Here is a 13,257-nt window from a genome sequence, read left to right on the forward strand (position 1 = left end):
AACCGAGTTTGAGCTTGCCCAAGCTCGACTCGACTCAGATCGAACGTAGCTCAAATTGAACTCGGATCGATTCAGTTCGGTGACTAGGTTACTTTGATATTGTCGTTGCTTACTAAGTGTTTGATGAAATGACTCAATGAAGTGTAGTTGATGGCAAGGAAGGCACATACATGAGACAAATACCTTTTTTTTTTCTTGATTTTTATGTTACTCACAAGGTGTTTGATAAAATACATGTAAAACCATTGTTGTTGTTTTATATGCAGTGAGATTTTGAATGTGCAGACCATGTATTTGTGAAAATGTTGCACCGGCGAACTGGCTTGATCCTGGCTCTAACTCGGCTCGAACTGGCCCGCGCCGTTGATCGAACCGAGCTGAGTGGGCCAGTTAGGCTCGAGGACTGAGCCAAGCCGAGTTTGAGCTGGGGTCAGCAAGTGGCCGAGCCGAGTCGAGTTGTGCCAAGCTCAACTCAGTTCAACTCATGTACACCTCTAGTTGGCATCCTCATCTTGATTTCTTCATATGGTGTGTCCCACTTGAGTTTTGGATTGGGTGGATTATGGGGGAGGCTAGTGACCCCAACACCAGCTAGCAAGTCGGGTGTCAAAGCTCTGTGGGTCCCATGATATATGTGTTTTATCCGCTCAATCCATCCATTTTACCAGCTTATTTTAGGGCATAATCAGAAAATTGAGACAAATTAAAAGCTCAAGTAGACCACACCACAGGTAACAGTGGAGAGAATGGCACCCACCGTTGAAACCTTCCTAGGGCCAACAGTGATACTTATTTGTCATACAACCTATTCATAAGGTCACACAAACCTAGATAAAGGGAAAACACAAATATCAACTTGTCCAAAACTTTTGCGGCCCATAAGTTCTCAAGGGTAAGTGGTCAATCCCTACGGTTTCATATGATGTGATCCACTTGAGATTTGGATCAACCTCATTTTCTAGTTCATGCTCTAAAATTAGGTGGAAAAATCAATGGACAGAGTAGATAAAACATATACATCATAGTGGGGCCCACAAATCATTGACACCAACTAGCTAGCTGGTGTTGGGGTCCCCAGCCTATGAAGATTGCATAGGTATTTGAATTATGGACAAAATGCATCTCTTGCACACATCAATGGGCTCCGCACATCGAATTGTAAATTAAGGTTAACCTACCTAGTGGATTCAACATCTTTCTTTTTCCCTTTTTTATTTTTTATTTTTTTATTTTTAAGTTGAGCTGTCGTTATAAGGACTAGTGGACAAATTAACAGATCTTACACGATGGAAGGCTTTTATTTAATTTCTTTGCCATGGAATCACTAGTGGAATGGTCCATGGCCTATTTTTTAGTGGGTAAGCCGGCTGGAACCTAAGACTTCAATGTTGAAACACGTCTTGTTTAGCATTGAGCCACGGGCAAACCCCTCAATGGCATGGTGGCCTTCTCTTAATTAGTAAGAGATTCTACATTCATTAGATCTTTTCGAGCACTTCTTTAATGTAGGATTTATATTGGTTTCAAACTTTTATTTATGGATGGCTTTTTAATAAGAATATATTCTTACCTTCGGAAGAATTCTGCAGTGATATTATATTGAATTGAAAAATAGGATGGATAAAGCTGACCCGAATGGCTGGTAATAATGTGGATGGTGGTGGTGATGATGATGATGATGGCAATAAAGGAGACGGTGACGATGATTTTAGCTTTTGTGGAGGGAAAGCATGCATGGGATGTCATGCTATTATTATAAATTTAATCAAGAAAAGTAACGAGAGATGCTTTTATCCATCCGGTTGGACGGCTAATCTTAGCGTCCAATCTGCGGATAATTTTCATTGTGTTCTATTTGTGTGATGTCTAACTCATATAAAAGGTTGGCCCCATCATGAGGATCACCTTGTGTAAAATTTAATTTAGTCCACTCATTAAGTGGGACACACTTTATTTTTTTTAGTATGGGTTTTGCTAATGTCCCTAAGGGCAACATCTCTAAGCCTTTTGAATGACATGTAAGATGTCCAATCACCGATCAAGATAGTTGAATGACATCAATGACAGTTCATTTAATGGTACTAAGAAGGCCATGGTGGAAAATCACGGATCAATAATCTACAGGCTATAGATTACATGATTAGAATCATTTCTTCTTCTGTTTTCAACCGCTCTCAAACACTCTAGGCACAGCCACGCACTCGCACCATAAAGAGTGACCTCATGTTGAAACTCTTGTGAGTTTACTATTGAGTTGTAGGCATTCTTAGAATCATCAAACCAAATTACTACCCTGAAATGGAAACCATATAAGGTGAGATGTAGAGCTGTACACAAGTCGAATTGAGTCAAGCTTGGCACAGCTTGGTTCTGCTCAGCCAACAGGCTACCCCAGCTTTAACTCAACTCGGCTCGGTCCTCGAACATAACTGGGCAGCTTAGCTCAGCTTAGCTTGGTCGGTGGCTTGAGCTGAGCTTGAGTTCGAGTTTAGGTTATACACACACACACACACTAGTGAACCCGATCTAAGTTGAATCGATTCAAACCGAGTCAGGTTCCGAGCCAAGTTAAGTCGAGTTTGGTCTAGCTTGGACTCGCTCGAAATTTTTTTGAGTTCAAAAAATCAGCTTGACTCCACTCAAATCCAATTTCAAGCCGACCTTTTTTGAGTTGAGTCGAGCTTACTAACCAAGTTAAGTTGGTTCGTGTACAGCTCTAGTGAGATCTACAGCAGATGTGTTTAAGATGAAGGCTGGAAATATTTTGTTTATCTACTCGATCTTAGCTGTCCATTTTCCACAATATTGCTTGGATATATGCTTAGGATCATCCAATTGGCCATTTAAAAGTTTAAGGATGTTGCTAAGGTGCATACTACATTAGCAAATCCCTTTTATTATATAGGCTATTTATTGTTTTCTATATTGTGGCCATCTAATGAATGAATCAGATTGATTCTATCATTAGGTTATGCCCAACCAATTGGCCAGTTTGGACATCACATACACATGACAATTTGAAAACTTATCGACCGTCCAACTTATTGGATGTAAACCCTTCTTTCTCTGCATGTGCACTCACCTAAATAGGTCTGTCAATGGGCTGGGCCGAGCTCAGATTTTGAACTATTTAGGCCTGACCTGACACGCCGGGCTTATTTAAAATTATGATTTTACGTGTGTGTGTGTATACAAACCTTTTGAGATAGATTTAGAGAAACTCAGTTCAATTGGATATAGCATGTGATTCCCCATTCCAAACCAAAGGAAAGGGTTGGAAGAGATAGGTCCACCTTTGATTTTTATAAGGTCCCCAGTGTAATGATTATATACAATCCACTCCATCCAGTAAATGGTACACCAAAATGTAGGATTGGTTTCCAAAAATCAGGCCTATCTATGATTTAGGTGAGCCATACTAAGTAAAACAATTTAGACCGTCAGTGCTGCCCTTTACTCTATTTCCAATCTTATGATCCCTTGATTAGCAGATGGGACTTAGTTTTGGGACCTAGGCCTAACATGGAGTGTCACACCTGTCTATCAGAGTGGATTTCAAATAAACATCATGGTGGGACCCAGCCAAGTCGTGGACTCATTTGTTCGCATCATTAAGATTAAAAAAATCTAACCGAAGGTAGTGGAATGAAAATAATTAAATTAATGAGGCAGCTTATTGAAAAAAAAAAATTTAAAAAGGTACCGAAATGTAAATTATATATTAATCAGGTAGGTTTATTTTTATTTTAAAAATCCAACGATTAAAAAAAATCACACTGACGGCTATGCCTCATAGCGCAATGCTAGGCAGAGGTGTATAAGTCATACTTTCTTTAGGCGATCACACGTGCCATCGTGTTGAGATCTAGTCCTTCCATTACATGGATCTTCGATCTATGGATGCCCCACTTAAAAATCAGGCTGAATCACTGATCATGTAGGCTACAGTGATGGAAACAAATGAACGGTTTAAAAGAAAATCTGATCATTAGACTAGCCAGATTTTTGGGCCAGTGAATTTAGCTGGTGCGACTAATTACATATTGGACTTTGCATTCATGGGCCATGTTGGCACATGTGGTGCTGTACAGATGGGCTGCATACACATGCGTGGAACTAGCACTGCCAATGGGCTTAGCCCCTAAAGGCTGGGAGTCTATGGTTAGGGTGTCGAGGCAGGGCAGGCCCACGTTACACAAAAGAATTAGACGGTTTGAAGATATTTTGTTAGGGTGGTCAATGGGCTCTCCTTAACATTGGCTTGGGCCCGGATTTTGAACGGTTCGGCTTGGGCCTGATCGGCCAATCCTGTTCAAAAATTTGATTTTGCCAACCTGAGCCCAGCCCATTGACAGCACTATATTTCGTGGCTCCATTTAATGTAGATGTGTAATTAAAAGTAATATTTAATTTATGTTTTAAGGATTAAAACCATTTATATGATAAGACTTACGATGGAATAAGTGGACAGTATTAAAAATAATAATAATAATAATAAATAAATAAATAAATCTTATATTGTACTCTTTAAAGCCTTTAGTCATTTCACTCTTCTTTTTTATTAAGAGGCTAATCTTAGCAAAGTCAATTGTATAGACTGATTTGGGATCATTTAGAGTTGTTTGGAAGCGTGTATTTGACATACATTAGTAATTATTATGGAATTCATGTGAATTAGAATCGCTTATTATATTTGACCACCTATAATTGTAATATATTGAAATCTATGTGAATGTGTTTAAAAACTTATATCAATAATGTATTGGTGGAGTGAGAGAGTATTGTAGCCTATGAATCAGTCGTAATTAGATTCCATTTGAGTGGCCATCTATGTTGTGGCCATCTAATGAGTGAATTGAATTGATTTTATCACTGGGTTATGACCAAGTTAGATATCACATGCCCTTTTTAACTTTACATACGCACGCACACAGATAAAACTGTCATCGGTAGTGTTGTCAATGGGTCAGGCCCAGGATAGGTCTCCGCCTGGATTTTGAACTGTTTCGAGCTCGGCCAATTTAAATTTCTGACCACCATTTACTCTAGATGCTTAAGGTGTTAGAATGTGGTGTATTAATGTATATCAAGGGACTGTTTTACTTCAATACCCCTACATGTGCAGGGTGAGAACTCCACACAAGAACATATTAACAGGGTGGAGGGACACTCACACCATAAACAGGCAAGGCTTGATTTCCTAGTACCTGGGCCGGACCTGATTTTTCCTTACGCCCCGTGAGAGAATAATATATTACTGAGGTATATTTGCTGCTTTCGGTATTCAAACATAAGACCTTTCGCTCTCATACCATGAAAATTACTCTAAAAGCTTTTTTCAGGCCTAAGCCTGGCCCATTGTCCAGCCAATGGGCCAGGCCTATTGAAGAGAGGAGTTTTCACATGCAACTAATTGGACCGCTGAGTCATGGTAATATATGCATGATACTCAACTAGTCCAAAAGGTTGGACAATCAGGGAGATCTATTACCTCAAAAATCAAGGTGGCCCACTCGTCAGATGGTTGACATGTCTACTCTGAATCAGATCTGTGGCTGTCCATTGCTTTGAAGATAATGACCCACAATATGATAAGTGAGTGGATCTGCCTAATTTTTTTTAATTAGGTTTTCTTCATGTAGAGGCCAATCTTTTGGACGGACTGGATGTTATGTGCTCTTAAGCATTGCCACTTATCCAGTGGTTTGGACGTAACTCCAGTCAGTTGCCCCCGGAGAAGAGGTGTGCACTGACGGTTGGTGTGCGTACATCTCCCGCCCTTCAAAGATTGCTGGTTGCAGCGATCATGTAAATAGACGAAATCTCAAAATTTTGAAATGTATGGTGGGATTCTCACCGCATTGGATGGTAGGAAGTAAGTGTCTGTTAGTTCACACAATCTTAAAAAGAAGGAAATTTTACAAAAACTACCTCATTAATGTGGAATTTGCATTTCAATAAGCTATCTCATTAATTTTTATTTTATTTTATTTTTTTACACACGCACACACACCCCACACACTCACGCTGGTGGAATTTCACCACTATCTCATTAAGTAATTATCATTCCGCTGGCTTCTGATTAGATTTCCTGAGTGCCTGTGGGTTGGGTGATCAGGTGAGTCCCACGTTGATGTTTTTGTAAAATTTATTTTGACCATCAAAAGCATCGTCCTATACTAGGGCTAGTGTAAGTGTCATAGTTTATAACCTTTTGTATTGTCAAATTTGTGGTGCCAAAGACACTGTTATGAAGCTCGCATCTGTGGAGAACAATGCTCTACTCAAGATCAACTTAGTTTAACAAACACTGTTCACAAGTCAAGAATCTCAAGAAGCTTTCAAGTTCAACCTCAAGATCTCAAGAAGCTTTCAAGTTTGAGCTCCATCAAGACTTCAAGCTCCATTACTTTCAAAGGTTACTCGTCTTTAAAGTTTCAATGTCCTTACTTCACTATTGAGGTATGACTGACCTTAGGTTGACCTTTAGAGTAGGTCATTTTGGATACATAATTCATATGCTTTATATAAGTGAGTTTGGTCTGTTCTAAGACTAGTACTAGACTTTTTTCGACTAGTCCTAGCACTGCTTTGACCTGTCTAAACATTTCCTGAATCAGTCGTAAGTTTGTTACAAAAATCAGAAATTTTCTATTAGGCTTCGACTAGTCCTGGGGACTGTTCAACCAGTCGTAGGAACAGTGTCGACTGCATCTTCAACCAGTCGTAGACCTACAACTCAAAGAACAGTGTTGAAATTCGGCCACCTACGACCAGTCGAAGGGATCCTATGACCAGTCGAAGGAGACCCACGACCAGTTGAAGGAAACCTACGACCAGTCGTGAAACTGTCAAATCTTATCGCACCTGAATTTTTAAATATCTGTTAGTTCTACAACTAGTCGTAGAGGTCCTTAGACCAGTCGAAGGTGTGATTTGCTCACTTATAAATAGAGCACGAATCTCAGAATAAATTATGCAATTGAAGTTAATTTAATTCGGTCTTCTGAGAGATAAGTCGGTGCTCCATTTAAGTTAAGTGTGCATATTTAATATTCTCTTTCTTTAGCTTTGTTAATTGATTTTGTTTCTTGCATTCCAATCTAATCTGAAAAGAGGAATTATTGTTTTCCTTTTTCTGGAATCAAAATCAATTAGAGCTAGCCCTTTTGTTTTAATTTAAAATCTATTAGAACCTAGAACCATTATAAAGTGAGTATTGGACATTGAACTTTGACATTCAAATCTCTACTCCGACTTGGTTCTTCTAGGTTGCTACAACAAATGAGAAAATCAGGTATTTTATGTTTATGTAATTTACTTTCATTTGGTTTTCTTTTGGGATTTGCTAGAAAAATCTCATTGTGTTGGTTATCTGAGGAGAGCCAGAAAACTCAGAAGTGAGGGTTTTTAAATTGTGTAAGCCCTTTGAAAAAGACACAATTGTGAAGGTTTTGGGTGAACCTGTGAAAACCTATTTAATAGTGAACGCTAATATTCTCTGTGTGAGGATATTAGGAGTGGAGTAGCATTCTGTGTGGCTATTATTTAACAGTTGATGAACACACAGACGAACCACTATAATTCTTTGTGTTGTGGATGTGTGATTTATATTTCCTATCTTTTATCATTCAGAATTGTGGAATGTTTGTGTGAATGTGAATGTTGTAAATTTTACATTTCAAGCACAGTGGGGAATGTTGTAATAATTTAGATTTACATTTCAGCATTATATTTTTGCTATCTCGTTATTACATTGAGCTTCAGTTTCTCTATTTGTTCTAGAAATAAGGTTGTCCTACTATAAACTTTGGTTTTTGGTGTAAGGTTGTCCTTAAAACAATTTTTGTTTCTATTTCTCTATTTTAAGTTGCTTTCCATTTCTATTTTGTGATTGGTGTATAGTGCTATATGTTCTTTGTTTCATATTCTGGAGTATTTAAATTTAATTTGGCATAGTCTTATTCACCCCCCTCTAGGATATATAACTTCGCCATTTCAAGTGGTGTCAGAGCCTAATAACTCGCTCCTATTACTTTTTATTTGGATTTAATTCCTAAGCTAACAATCTAAGCTATATATAAGATGTTAAATTTTGATAGCCTATTAGTCACTAGGCCTCCACCCTTTGATGGCTCCAATTATGCATATTGGAAAGCCAGGATGATAATCTTCCTCAAATCAATGGATGAGAGTGTGGCAAGCCACAGTGACTGAATAGAACCCACCTGCCACTGAAGTGACTAGTATTGATGGTTCAAAATCAATGAGAGTAACACCATATTTCTCATGGACCACCCTTCAGAAAAATGAGAGTAGTGCCAATGCAAAAGCACTAAATGCAATCACTTGTGCACTATCACCAGATGAGTTCAAAAGAATCATATCCCGTGATACCGCAAAACAAGCCTGGGATATATTAGAAATGACACATGAGGGTACTACAATTGTCAAAAAATCTAAAGTCCAACTCCTCACACCAAATTTGAAGAAATTCATATGGAGGAAAATGAAATATTTATGGACTTTTACACTAAATTAAATGACATTGTGAACTCAATGTGGGGTCTTAGCGATAAAATCCCAAAAAGTAAAGTGTGTACAAAGATACTACGCTCACTTCCTGAGCGGTTCAACTTTAAGGTAACCGCAATCCAGGAACTTCGTGATACGGATAATATGAGGGTAGAAGAACTAGTTGGTTCTTTACAAATCTATGAGTTAAACTTTAAAGCTCCTAAAAGTAAATCTATTGTTCTCAAATCTTCTAAAGATATTTCTCAAGAAAACTTGGATTTAGAAAATTCTGAAGACGTATGGCTCTTTTAGCGAATAAATTTTACAAAATTTTCAAAAGAAAGAAAATGGTAGATTTTCAAAAATCAAATGATAAGAAAAGATCTAAACCTATATCTAAAAGTTGGAAGTTTTTGAAAGATAGTCAATGTTACAACTGCCAAGAGTATGGGCACTTAGCAAATAAATGTCTTAAAAAGGACAAAACAAAAAGAAAGGGTATGTTGGCTACTTGGGATGAATCATTTGATTCTGAAGCTTCTTCTGAAGCAGAAGATTCTGAAACCGAGTCGGGCAGTGAAGCTAAAGCCCTTATAACTTTAGCCAAATTCACTTTTTCAAGTCATGATGATTCGACTAGCGAAGAAAATCTGAATAGTGATTATGAAAATGAAGATGATCTTTAAGATGCTTACAATGCTATATACAAGGAAAGTTATAAAATTGCTGTCAAACTTAAACTTCAAAAAGAAAAGTTTTTTAAACTCAAAGAATGTTTTGAATCACTTGTTTTTAAAAAATTTCAAATTTCAGATTGTTTTGAAAAATCAAAATGCGATTTAGAATTCAAAACCTCGCTGATTAAAAATCTAAAATCTGAAAATGAGATACTTAAAAATGAAGTATCTTCCCTTCTGAGCTTAAAGGATACATGGAGGTATGCCCAAGGAGATCCAAAGTTAGAAAAACTATTATCCGGATCAAGAAAAAGTGGCGATCGATCCAGATTAGGCTATGATAAGAATATACCTCCTAATCAAAAGTATATTCCTCCTAAGTTTGTGAAAGGAGAGTCCTAAAACTCAAAAGGGAAAAGTACTTATCAAGGTTTTTCTAAAAATATAAAAACTTTTCAAAAACCTAAAAGCAGTCATGTCAACTTTAAAAATCAGAACCGAAACCCTCTTGCTGAAAAGATAGTAGATTTACTCAAGGAGCTCTTAAAATCTAACTCAGTAGGTCATTCTTACAACATCAGTCAGAAGAAGACCAACTATACTCCTAAACCCAAAACAGTTCTGAAATGGGTTCCTAAAGTTGCCTGCTTGGTTGCTTACACCGCTTTCAAAGCTACAAGTCATTCAAAGTGGTACCTAGATAGTGGATGCTCAAGGCATATGACTGGTGATAAAGGTTTATTCACCGATCTCAAAGACATAACTGATAGTTCAGTCATATTTGGTGGTGGCAACAACTGCAAGATTATGGGCCAAGGTACTGTTCAACCCTATAACCTTCCTTTGTTTAAAAATGTTTTATATGTTGAAGGTCTAAAACATAACTTGCTTAGCATATCTCAAATATGTGACAATAACCATAGTGTATGGTTTTTAATGTTTATTTTAAACCAATTTGATTTAAATAATTTTAAACTCGCAAGTATACGAATCAGATGTAGATATGGTACGTATTACAAGATCGTTCCCACGAGAACTGGTTGTCACAATTCGAAATTTATGATTCTTCTTAACTAATCCTACAAATGGTTGACTAGTGATTAAGTAAATTAAACAAAAATCAATGAAAAGGTAACCGAGAGCAATAAGGAAAATCCAATCAAGGAAAAGACTAGGACTTTCGAATCCACCCCTAATTATCCTAACCCTTGTTTTACCTGTTGATTCACCCTAATTCAGATTGATATCAAAATAAATAAAGCGCACTCTATGTCCTTGGTCGGGCACATAGAATGTATAATTCCTTAAAGCATGTAGATCACATTTTTCCATCCATGGTCAGGCATGGAGAGATGTAGATTCCTATTTCTTCCTCTATAGGAAACCTGTTTATGGTCAGATACAAGCATCTAGAATAAGAATCCAAACAACATCCACATATAGACTTTGGTTAAGCTCATAGAATGGAGAAGTACGAAAATTTCAGTTAAGCACACTAGAGAAAGAAACAAATCAATCAAGTCAAGATGAATTCAACCATAAACAAGAGTCATTCAAATCAGGGGCTTCATCTCAGTCCTAGCTACAAGATTAGCAATCCATAAAATCAAATAAAAAGAAGGAACTATAAGATTTAAACAATAAAAACATCTCCCTTCTCTCTCTTCTTCCTTCCTCTCTCTCTCTTCTCTTTCTGCTCTTTCTCCTCTCCCTGGTTCTCCTCAAGCTCTAGCTCCCCTCATCCACATTTTGGAACTCTTTTTATAGCTGTTGGAGTGGCTGGAGTGGTGGAAATCGGATTTGGAAAGCTATCGCACGCGCAGCGAAAGCCTTTTCGCAGCTAAGTTCAGGGCTTCATAACTCTCGTGTTCCTTATATTATGTCTGTAAAATCAACGTCTCTTGGGACATTTTTGACTGCTATATAAGATGGATAGTTTAGATCTGCCATTTGATCAAAGATGGTGGCCCACAACCGCCTAAAAAAATCAATTTTCGCGGATGTGCGAAAGCTTTCGCACTCTTTTGCTGTCATGATCGATGGGCCCCACAGAAGCATTTTCAGAAAAATCCACCCCATCCATTAGATTCAGGACGAAATTTCAGTCAAGAATGGATGGTTTTGAACTTCTATTGACGCGGCCTAGAGAAGAAATCACAATAAAATCACTTTTGAACGTTACAGGGCAGTCCGTTTGTGGCCTCTGTAGCGAGCACGTGTGTACACATGGGCACTAACGGTCAGCATGGGTTCGACTCTTTCGAGCCCCTCTACATGATGTACGGCTTAGATAATCCGTTTGGATGATGGAGGTGGCCCACCAACTTCCACAAAACGGACTCAATTCGTTCGTTATGAAGGAAGAAGGAAATTTCCTCCTTTCCTTTTTTTTTTTGGTCAGAGACGGTCAAACCGCCTTCGCATTTGCCATGCACGGCTAGTGCACTTGTGCACTATGCACACTCTATTCGGTTGGGGTCCACTGCGATGTTCTTGAGAAATCTAATCCATCCATTTAATTGGTATCCCCATTTAAGGCGTTGAATCCAAAGTTGAGGCATATCCAAATAGCAGGTGGGCCCCACTTAATGAATTAAGGGGATGATCTGGCCGTTGGGCCACTTCTCGAGATATCCGATGGCTAAAATTTTATGTGTATAGTTAATTTATTGCCCCTATGCCATATATGAAGTTTCGAGCCAATCGGATGGCGGAAACCATGTGATCTTGCATTCTGCATCAATTTTAGGCCTCTTTAACATAAACGGCTTGATTTCCTCGGATCTCTGGCATGTAAATTCTTCAATCTTGGTTCTCTGGAGTGTGTCCCTTGCTCTGGTGACTTCGGAGTGTCAAATCCACGCTTTTAGTACTCTTTTTTCAGTCTACGCTCCTGATTACATCCTGCAATAAAAACACAATTAAAATATGACATTAAGCATTATCATGTACGTAAAATCAAGCAATAACTGGGGTCTAATATGCAATACTCGACCCTCATCAGTTTTCTAATCAAATCTGTGAGATTCTAAACAATAAGGGTTCGGTAATACTAACTGGACGTAGAACGTCTGAAACTGCTATATTGTTAGCGAATCCAGCTCATCTAATCAATCATGTTACATGGTCTAAACAGACGAGACTGATTTGTGGCACAAACATCTTGGACATGTACATTACCGAAATTTACATAGATTGAGCAAATGGAAACTTATAAGAGGTCTACCCAAACTACAAAGATTAGATAAAAAATGTGGTGAATGCCAGATTGGCAAACTAATAAGAAACTCACACAAAAAGGTGAATTCCAATACCACATCAAGACCACTCGAGCTTCTCCATATGGATCTAGTAGCACCTACCAGGACGAAAAGTTGGGGTAGCAAAAGATATATTTTGGTAATAGTAGATGACTTTACCAGATATACATGGGTTGTCTTCTTAAGGGACAAATCAGAAACCCTTGAAGAAGTAAAAAAGGTTCTCAAAAGGATTTAAACTGAAAAAGGTTCTCAAGTCAGTAAGATTCGTAGTGATCATGGATCTGAATTTGAGAATAGCTGTTTTGAGAAGTTCTGTAGCAACCAGGGAATATTACTTGAATTTTCAACGCCCAAAACTCCACAACAAAATGGTATAGTTGAAAGGAAAAATAGAGTGCTTCAAGAAATGGCTAATGTTGTGTTGAACAGTATGAAGCTCTCTAAGAATCTTTGGGCTGAAGCAGTCAAGACAGCTTGCCATATTATTAACTGGGTTTACACTAGTAAAGGTAATAATAAAACGGCTTATGAAATATGGTTCGATAAAAAGCCTACTGTCAAATATTTTCGAGTTTTTGCAGCAAGTGCTATATTTTATAAGATCATGAATATCTGAGAAAGTTTGATACGAAAAGTGATGAAGAGATCTTTTTAGGATACTCTTTAAACAGTCAAGCTTATAGGGTTCTGAACAAAAGGACCGGTGTGATTCAAGAGTCCATCAATGCAATCATTGAAGATCACTTAAATACACCTGTCTCAAGTTCAGATAATGATGAAATACTAGTAATTGATAAATT

The sequence above is a fragment of the Magnolia sinica genome, chromosome 3, assembly GCF_029962835.1.
Source record: "Magnolia sinica isolate HGM2019 chromosome 3, MsV1, whole genome shotgun sequence".
Lineage (NCBI taxonomy): Eukaryota > Viridiplantae > Streptophyta > Magnoliopsida > Magnoliales > Magnoliaceae > Magnolia > Magnolia sinica.